The 10,972-nt window shown below is 39.0% G+C and overlaps 2 pseudogenes; both read left to right on the top strand.

Moving 5' to 3' along the window:
• Positions 1 to 201: 201 nt before the first annotated feature.
• On the top strand, positions 202 to 1,215 carry LOC126086208 (vomeronasal type-1 receptor 4-like; annotated as a pseudogene).
• Positions 1,216 to 6,410: 5,195 nt separating this feature from the next.
• LOC126086207 (vomeronasal type-1 receptor 2-like) lies at positions 6,411 to 7,350 on the top strand (annotated as a pseudogene).
• Positions 7,351 to 10,972: the final 3,622 nt, after the last annotated feature.

Raw genomic sequence — 10,972 nt, 5'->3', positions numbered from 1 at the left:
GTAGTATTTTCTGCTTGCAGGTTTTTGAAGAATAAAGAAGTTACCTCATATACTGTCTTCATAATAGTGATTCCTGATTTGTAAGTGTCCTTTAAAGATTTTTTATTCAACTCCTGGAAACCACTTAACAAAAGAAAACTTTGAGTCACTGTTTCTAAGTGGGAATTAATGGTAGGCAGAGCACAGTGGATTTTAGTTGACATGATACATGTGAACCATGTCTCATCTTCCCACGCAGGACCCTCTGGAGCTGAAGATGCGTATCATTCACGAGGAACTGAGGGGATGTTCTCCAGGGATTTAACAATAAGGACGACCTTCTTATCACAGATTACATTGGGAATCCTGGGGAATTTCTCTCTCCTTTACCGTTATCTCTTCATCTGCTTCACTGGGTGCAGGTTAAGGTCCACAGACTTGATTCTCAGGCACATGACTGTAGCCAACACCTTGGTCATTCTCTCTAAAAGAACCCCGCAGACAATGGTAGCTTTTGTGTGGAAAGATTTTCTCAATGATTTTGGATGCAAACTTCTTTTGTATGTTCACAGAGTGGGCAGGGGAGTGTCCATTGGCTGCACCTGCCTCTTGAGTGTCCTCCAGGCCATCTCCATCAGCCCCAGGGGTGGGCAGAGCTTAAGGCAAAAGCTGCTAAGTGCATTAGTCCCTCCAATATCCTCTCCTGGATCCTGCACATGCTGATAAATATGATAGTTCCTTTCTATGTGACTGGCAGAGCAATAAAGCCATCACAAAGATAAAAGATTTTGGATACTGTTCTGTGCTTTGTGACAAAACCACACGCTTACTGCATTCGCATCGTTTGCATTCCTTGATGTTGTGTGTTTGGGACTCATGTCCTGGACTAGTGGCTTCATGGTTTTCATTCTGTACAAACACAAGGAGCGGGCCCAACACATTCATAGGAACAGCCTCTCCCCTAGATCCTCCCCTGAGTCCAGAGCCACTCAAACCATCCTTGTTCTGGTCAGCACCTTTGTATCCTTTTATACCCTCTCCTCTATCTTCCAAGCTTGTGTGACTCTTTTTAATAATCCAAGTTTGTAGCTGATAAACATCTCACCACTGTTTGTTGCATGTTTCCCAACTATAAGCCCCTTTGTTCTCCTTAGCAGTGACTCCAGTGTATCCAGGCTTTGCTGTGTGAGCACTGGAAAGAAAACACAATTCTCTCATCTCATCAAAAACATATAAATTGTCTATTTTTCACCGAGTTCAGTTATTGATATACTCACCCTTCACAGAATCTTCAGCCCAAGTATAAGCCAGCCTCATTGTGCATTGGCAAATAAGATATTCTTTTCCAATAATAAAGAATAAATGATAATAGCAATAATAAATGAAATCATATGGAATTATTATGTAAATACTTACGTAATTGTAGCTTATTAATGTATGTAGTGGAGAAGCTCAGCGTCGAGTCAATAATAAAATACTGTGTAATGAAATAATGCAAAGATAATGGAAATGTCTTTCTGTGTGTAGATTTTAATCTGAAATATTAAATCTTCCCAGGATTTAACTGGCCATGGAATTGTAAGGACATTCCATAGAAAAATAAATAGCATGTGGGATGGTCTTTCTAGAAGCTAGGGGTGGGGCAATAGCCTGCATTGCCATGCATGTGCCCTGTGGTGAAACAAGAGGGAAAATTAAGATTTACTTTTTATGGGAATTGGAGGTCAGGTTGTGAAGATAGTGCCTTACATCATTAAATAAATAGTGAGCATTAGAAATACAATAATGCTTATGGAGAATGCATGGAAGTCTCTGGGTGGTGCAAATGGCCAAGCTGAACTACTAACCAAAAGTCTGGCAGTTCAAATCATCAGAGTCACTTGGGAAGACAGGTTTGGTTATCTGCTTCTGAAAGGTCACATCCTTGAAAACTCTCATGGGGTCGCTATGAGTTAGGATTGACTCCACGGCAACTAAAAACTATAACATTTACTATACATTGCTCTCCTTATTCTGATATTCTACATGGGCACTTCATTTCTTTTTCTCCCATCTCTTCTTAAGTATTATTGCTATGTAAGTGGAAATATATTGATTTTTGTATATGAAGCCTGGGTTTGCCCCATCGCTCATTGTTCTTTTTTTTAGTTCTCGTATTTAAATAAGAAAAACAATCTCCTATGAATCCTAGGCTTGCAGTCACCTCATCAGGAATAATAACGGTTTTATCTTGTTTGTTTAATTTTTTAAGACGTAGACTTCTCTTTTCCCCTCTTATTTTTTTTGTCCTAGATTTCCAGTGCTGTGGTGAACAGTTTTAGTCCTAATGGTTCTCCTTGTCCCATCCCTGCCTTTAGGGAAAGTGCTTCACAATTATATCAGTACCTGACATTTGCTGAATATTTCTTGTACAAAAAATACTTTTCCCTATTTGGAACGATCTTGTGGTCATTAATTTTTCTCCCACACACATTGTTGTGATCACATTATTTTCCCCTTACAGTCTGTTAATATTGATAAAGTTTAATGGATAACCTAATATTGAACCTCCATTTAGAATAAACCTCTATTTAGAGGCTGGATGAGTTCAAATCACCAACCTTTTGGTTAGTAGTCCAGTACTTAAATGTTTTCTCCACTCCATGTTTACCCAAAACAACACTAAATGAAAGATAAGAAAACAAACACCTTAACAAATCCACAAGAGAAACTGTATTAAAACAGATATAAGATAACAAATTTACAAAGTAAAATGTAAATGATGTGAAATAACCCAGAGAAACTATTATGAATGTGAAATCCTGGTTTTAAGAAAGATAAAGAAAGAAAGAGGTCGGCTTTGATGTGTCTGGGTTCATTGCTCCCTCCTGCACACTTCCTTGGACACCTTCTATGTGCCTGCTCCATACCACCCATCTCCTTCCTGTTTCCTGAGAACCCTGCCCTGCTGGGGGTCCTGTGAAGCTCACATCCCTCTCTTCTTGGGCCAAGCCATGGGAAAAACGCAAGGAAATTCAGAGAACATCCATCTTAAAGAAGCCATCCTCACAATCGTTAGGCTAGAGCCCATTGTTGCAGCCATGTGTCAACCCATCCAGTTGAGGATCTTCCTCTTTTTCGATGACCCTCTACCAAGCCTGATGTCCTTCTCTAGGGGCTGGTCCCTCCTGATAACATGTCCAAAGTAAGTGAAACAAAGTCTCCCCATCCTTGCTTCTCAGGAGCGTTCTGGATGTACTTCTTACAAGACAGATGTATTCATTCTTCTGACAGTCCGTGGTATATTCAATATTCTTCATGAACACCATAATTCAAAGGCATCAATTCTTCTTTGTCTAACATTAGCATGCATATGGGGTGACTGGAAATACCATGGCTTGAGTCAGGTGCACCTTAGTCCTCAAGATGACACCTTCACGTTTTAACACTTTAAAGATATCTTTTGCAGCAAATGTGCCCAATGCAATATGTTATTTGAGTTGCTGACTACTTCTTTCATGGGCATTGATTGTGGACTGAAGTAAAATGTGGTACATATATACTATGGGATACCACTCATCCATAAAGAGAAATTAAGTCATAGTACATGCTACAACATGGATGAACCTTGAAAACATTATGCTGAGTAAAATAAGTCAATAAGAAAAGAACAACTCTTGAATGACTTCACTTACATGAAATGACAAAAACAGGCAATTGTATAGAAGCCAAAGTTTATTAGTGTTTACCAGGGGTGGTGGGAGGGAGGGGGCCGTGATTTGTAAAGTACTAAGTTTCTGTTTAGAGTGACAGGAAATTTGGCAGCACTTAAGGACAATAATTCTAAGACAGGGAACAGAAGGCCCCCCAAATCTGCAAACAAAGTAACAAGAAATGGGCGAGGGCACTGAAACAAAGCCATTCCCCAGAACAATGGGGCAAGATATCAGAAAATAGCCCCCAAACTTCTTTAAAGTTGTCTTTCAGAAGCAGCCGGAGAAAACCAGCCCCAGGGACATGTGCAGAACATCCACCTGTGACCTTCCACCAGGGGCAGTGAGGGGCTGCAGCAGCAGCCAGGGAATCGAACCCGGGAAGAAAGAGTCTGCATAGGTGTGACACCCCATAATAAGTCCTGCTACTAACCCCAGAGGCCTCCGGCTACAGAAGCCATCTTAGAAAGCTGCTGCACACACACCTTAGTTAACCTATCCCAGCCCAAAGCTGTTTACTTGCCAGAAAACCCCACCTATCCCTGTGAATAAACATGAATCTTTTCCCACCCAAGAACTTTTAAAAACCTAGGCCCATCTTTTGTTCTGGGAGACGGGGGTATGCGTTGCTTATGCCCTCCCCGTCTCTGCTTGAAAATGAAGAGTCTCCACAATACTCCAATGGCTTCTTTGGAGAATGCTCACCAGACACTTGGCTTTCTGGGAAGCAAAAAGTGGGACAAAGTTTTTCAGAACTTTTCTCAGCTCCCCAGTGGTAGAACATCATTACAGGTAAGATGATAATTGCAGTTCTATGGAAAGGTGAGGTCACAGAATCTCTAACTCATATCTCAGGGTCTGGCTGCCTCTCTTTCTCAACTGTTTTGGATGTTGTGGCTATCACTAAGACCACTGCCTTGGCAGTAGGTAGGAGTCAGGTGAGTATTTTCTATTTCACCCTGAAAGGTAGGTTCTAGAAGTGAAAGAGGAGGATCAGGAGCTGAGTGACCGATAATGTCTGGAAAGGGGATTTCTCTATGCTAGAGATTGGTCCAGTGCCAGCATGACAATTCCTGAGGCATGAGCTGAGCTTTTGGAGGGAGACTGGAGGTCTGAGACCTGACACCAACCCACAGGTACTGCAAGGTAATTTAATGAAATCCCCAGAGAAGGTGGTTCTTGGTGTTTGATCCAAGTGGTATCAAAATCTGAATTTTATGGTTCCTCAAGGTTGCAATTTCTAAACTAACCTGCCATTCAACACGGTGTGCAAAATCATAAAGAAATTTTCAGTAGTACTGTAGTTATTTCTATAAACACTCTGTGCATACAACAATGGGTTTGATGGAACTCACCTGACTATCTAATTCTTAGCATAACATGTGTAAGTGGGTGGCAATTGGTAAAATAGAATTATTTTTCTGTAATTTGGGTGTGACAGTCTCACTGAAGGCAGTACATGTGTATCTACTGAAAGTAGCTGTGGTCTGTTATGAGATAATGGTGAGACTATTTTCCAACCCGAATGAGAAAAAGAACTTTTAAGGAAATGTTGTTTTCATAATTGACTATTTTAGACAGCAGAAAAAAAATTCAGGACTCAGGCCTCCAATCTAAGATACAAATGTGTCTTGTGCTATTTTCTTTTGCTTAAAAATATTCCAATGTTATTTCCCAGCTCACTACTCATTTCTCTCCCATTTGGATTTATCCAACACACAAGACTCCATTTTCCGTACTTGTCTTATGTTTTAATATCTTCTCCAAAACAAATATTAATGATAGTTTCTCTTCATTTTTCAAAAAAAATAATAATAATACATGATTACATGGTCTCTGATAAGGGTTAATTTAGATTTTACCTCAAAGTACTCCATCATGTTCCATGGTCAGTAATTTGGACCAAAGCGTAGTTTTATACAATAATTTCTGTGATGCATGTCATTGTACTTTAATTTGTGGCCAAAACAAAAAAAGAATGATTATCTTACCATGTTAATATTTATTGAATAAATTCAGTTCAGTCATGGAAATCTGTTCTGGTATCTATATTTTACTCAAAAAGAAAATCAAACCAAATCTGGAGCTTCTCTGAGCAGGAGCCTCAAGTCCAAAGGACACGCTCTGCTTCCCCCACTGTTTTGGGGGGGTATGAGGTCCCCATGTCTCTCTGCTCCCTTCTCTCTTTTATATCTCAAAAGAAATTGGCTTAAGACAAAATCTAATCTTGTACATTGAGTCCTCCCTCATTAACATAACTGCCACTAATCCCATCTCATTAATATCATAGAGGTAGGACATAGGAAAATCACATCAGAAGACAACATGGTGGACAATCACACAATACTGGGAATCATGGACTAGTCAAGTTGACGGGTACTTTGAGGGGACACAATTCAATCCATGACAAGTCTCTTAACCTCCCTGTGGCGAAATTCTTCGTCCAACAAAGTAGGATAATTTGAGCACCTAAAGCATAGAGTCATGAATATTAAATAATTCAGAATAGGTAAAGTGTTAGTAACACTGACCAAATACATTGTTACAAAAAGAAACACAGGAAATACTGGGACTCTCTTAGTAAAGAAAATATATTTAGAACTTAATTCTAAGAGTGGAGTAACAATAAGTGATTTTTTTTTTTTTAATTTCTGTGAACAATCTGGTCTACAGCTTGTATTTCCATGCAGAACCCCCTCTGTTTGTGAATTTGAATCTAAAGCCATAGATAATGACAGAATGTCCTTTTTGGATTTGAAAATAGTAAGGATCCGCATATTCCAGACAGTCGTTGGAATCCTGGGGAATTTCTCATTCATGATTCATTACATCTTCTTTTATTTCTATGGATGCAGGTCATGGTCCACAGACTTGGCTCTCAGGTACTTGACCATAGCCAGCTCCTTGGTCATTCTCTCTATAGGAGTATCCCAGGCAATGGCAGCTTTTGGGTTAAAACATTTCCTCAATGATTTTGGATGCAAACTTGTTTTATCTGTTCACAGAGTGGCTCGGGGTGTGTCCATTGGCAGCACTTGCCTCTTGAGTGTCTTCCAGGCCATCATCATCAGCCCCAGGAACTACAGGAGGGTAGAACTTAAGCTAAAAACCCTAAATTACATTGGTCTCTTTAATATCCTCTCCTGAATACTGCACATGCTGGCCAATGCCATTTTTCCTATTTATATGTCTGGCAAAAGGAGCAACAAAACCATCACAAAGAAAAATAATTGGGGATACTCTTCTGTTCCCCTTAATGACAATATTACATTCTTTGGAGCATTGATATCCTCCCATGATGTTTTGTGTTTAGGACTCATGTCCTGGGCCAGCAGCTCCATGGTTTTCATCCTGTACAGACACAAGCAGTGGGTTAAACACATTTATAGGTACAATCTCTCCCCCAGATCCTCCTCTGAGACCAGAGCCACCCAAAGCATCCATGTCCTGGTGAGCACCTTTGCATTATTTTATGCCATCTCTTCCATTATTTATGCCAGTTTGGCTCTTTGGAATAATCCCAGTTGGTGGCTGGTGAGCACGTCTGCATGAATCACTGCATGTTTCACAACAGTCAGCCCCTTTTATTCTTATAAGCAGTGACCCAAATGTACTAAGACTTTGCTGTGTCTGCTATGGAAGGAATACACAATTTTCATCTCTCATCAGAAAAACATAATTCATGTATTTTGCGCCATGTTCAGTCATTGATAAACTCATCCCTCACAGAATCTTAAGAGCAATTACAGCTGAGTCTCATTGCAGAGAGAGTGGTGAACTAGACAGACTGAAGTCCTGCCCCAATGATAAATAGCGACAGTAACAATCATAAATGAAATCTAATGTCATTATTATGTAAGGACTTACAGACCTGTATTTTATTAATGGTTACAGTGAAATTGTTCAGAGTCTGTGCAATAATAAAACTGTTGGTCTGGAAATAATGTGGTGGTTGCTGTTTTTAGTTGTTGCCAAGCCAGCTTCAACTCATGCCAACTTTATTGTATAATGTTGTATTGAAACATTGCCTGGAATGCACCACCCTCACAATTGGTGTATGCTTGAGCCCATTTTCGTAGCCACTGTGTCAATCCAAATCATGGAGGGTCTCCCTCTTTTTAGATGACCCTCTGTTTTACCAAGCATGATGTCCTCCTCTGGATATTGGTCTCTCCTGATGACATGCTCAATGTAAGCAAGTCCAAGTCTCACCATTCTTGATTCCAAGGAGTATTATGGCTGTACTTCCTCCAAGATTGATGAAATAATACTAGATTGCTGGAATTGTCTTGAAGAAGCTATTTTTAGTCTCTGAGATGTTAAAATTTCTAAACATTTAACTGGGCTTGAAAATTTAGGGTCAGTTTCATAAAACAGGAATATCATCTTGATGGACCTTCGGGAAACTGGAATCCTGGAAAAGGGTGTGCCCCTATACTATAGCATTGTAATATAATTAAGTGTCCAGGAGTAAGTTGGAGGAAAAATTAAGCTGTTATTGAAGGAATTGGAGTCCAGGTTCTAATTTTTGTGTCTTACATCCTAAGATAAATGGTAAGCATTTCATATATAAGGACCCTCATGCACAAAGGTTAGCGTATTAAAAATATTGTCAAGTAAACTTTGGAAAAATGAAATGCAAGGGAAACAAAGAAAGACATTTAAGAAGATGTATGCACTGAATTAAAAAAATATGGTGAATGAAATAAGTCAGTCACAAATATTGCATGATCCCATTGATATGAGCTACCTACAATAGGTAAATATATAGAGACCAAAGGTTATTAATGGTTACCAAGGGTGGAAGGGAGAGAAAAGAGGGTGTTTGTTTTTTTATTTTCATGAAAATAATCCTTGTGATTCTTGTGATTGATGATGATGCTGACTCAATGCCAACTAACACCAACAATATCATTTGAACAATGGGGGTTCAGTGGTAGAATTCTTCCCTTCCATGCAAGAGGCCCAGTTTGAATTGAGCCAGTACACCTCATGGGCAGCCACCACTTGTCTGTCAGTGGAGTCTTGCATGCTGCCTTGGTGCTAAACAAGTTTCAGTGGAGCTTCCACATTAAGACAAACCCTATGGATCACAAAATCTGATCCCCAACAGATCATGGTACAACTTTCTGTTGTGCATGAGTTGGCAACCAATGATGGCAACTAACGACAATATCATTCAGTTTAAAATATTTTATTTTTCTTTTGGTGTCTTAGCTGGTCTGAGGATATTTAAAGTTTCATTAGGTTTCATTAAGTTTCATTAAGGTTTCATTACTGAGTAGGTGGGAATTTGCTATCTTTTCTATTGATTTATAATCCAACACCACAGTATTCAGAAACTACAGTCTAGATGATTGCAAACATTTTGAATTGGTTGGGATTTCCCTTAAGGCCTAGCATGTGGTCAATTTTGGTAATTTTGAAGCATGCATGTGACAAAAATGTGGGTTTTCTCCCTAGGATGGAAGTGATGTCTATATACTCATTAGGTCAAGTTTTTTAATGGCTTTATTCACATATGTATTCTTAAGGATATTTTTAATGTATTTGTTTTATCAGTTTTTGAGTTGTTGTTGTTGTGTGTATTCGAGTCAGTTATGACTCATAGAGACCCTATATGACAAACTAAGGCAGCTCCATAGGGTTTCCTAGCCTGTAACCTTTATGGAAGCTGATCACCAAGCCTTTATTCCCAGAGAGTAGCTGGTGGGTTTGAATAACTGACCTTTCGGTTAGCAGCCAAGCACTTAGTCATTTTGCCATCAGGGTTCCTTAGCTAGGGACATGAAACTTGCAAACTGTTAGTGTTACTTTATCTACTTCTCCCATTAGTTGTATCAATTTTTCCTTATAATGCTTTCAAGTCTCACAGTGGGTTCAAACCAATTTGTAGCATATTCTTATTGAACTGGCTGCACTCACTGAAAGCTAAATTGCTCTCCCCTACTGTATGGATTGAATCATGTCCCCCCCAAAATGTATGTTGGAATCCTAACCACTATACACGTGGATACAATCCCATTTGGGAAGAGGGTTTCCTTTGTTAGGTTAATGAGCCCTTGTCAGTGTGAGGTGTGTCATAAGCCAATCACTTTGAGATATACAAGGAGCATATCAGGTACAGAAGCAAGGATGGACAAATGGAGAAAGATTGATGCCACGTGGAGATCACAAAGGAACCCAGGAAAACAAACTGAAAGAGACAAGGATCTTCCTCAAGTGCCAACAGAGTCTTTCTCTAGAGCAAGCTCCCTGAATTCAAACTTCTAGCCTCCTAAACTGTGAGCAAATAAGTTTCTGTTTTTCAAATTCACCCACTTGTGGTATTTTTCTTATAGCAGCACTGAGAAACTAAAACCCCTACCTACAACAAAAACAGTGAGATCTAGGGAGACCAGACAGGAGGGAAAGCAGAGGGGAAGAAAGAACAACCCTCTCTCCATCTCACACATGCAGTAAAGGAAATTCCATAAGGATGAAATATTTAGTTACTTAAAATATAAAATGCTAGGAAAACACTAATATTTTCTTCATTGTTATATATTGAGGAAATTATAAAGCCTAGGAAAAAGCACTCAAGTCAATAGAAAATAGTGTTATTTTATTTTTACTCCATTTAAGTCATGTATATATACATTTATATGATGAAAGACTCCATGATACCAATGTAAAATTCAAATAGAAAATTATTTTAAACAAAATAGGTAAAATAAAATATTACATATATTAAAGAATATCTATATTAGATTAAATATCATACAACAAAACAGAATCAATTGAAAAACATATCCTCTATAAAATAAAGTTTAAGAGTAGGAAAAGGATATGAGCAATTGATTGAAGAACTAATGAAAATGATCTATATACACTCACTGATCCTATAGGGTCGCTATGAGTCAGAATTGACTCGACGGCAACGGGTTTGGGTGATCCTGGATTTAGATTTTATGTAAAGGAAATGTAAATGAAACATCAGTGACGTAGTGACTTCACTCATGGAACTAAAAAATATGGCCATATCTCAATACAGATTGCTAGAAGCATTTATGGGCGTAAGTCAGTGTATGCGCTGTCTACGTTACACATGCCGACACATTGTGCCTCAAATTCTAGGCTCCTAGGAATGAGACAAATAACCCTCTGGTATCCATCAAACATCCTGTGGGTGCTACGTTCATCTGTGAATTAGCCAGACACAGGAGATGCTTACACAGTGTTGGCAAAGTGAAAGCTGTTATTGTTATCTACAGAAAGCAAGCAGTAAACAAAAACAACAGATTCCCAAAAGGAGAATCACT

Source organism: Elephas maximus, chromosome 11 (assembly GCF_024166365.1).
Source record: "Elephas maximus indicus isolate mEleMax1 chromosome 11, mEleMax1 primary haplotype, whole genome shotgun sequence".
Taxonomy (NCBI): Eukaryota; Metazoa; Chordata; class Mammalia; order Proboscidea; family Elephantidae; genus Elephas; species Elephas maximus.
The sequence above is the reverse complement of the archived record's forward strand: the minus strand, read 5'-3'. Positions and strand labels throughout refer to the sequence as shown.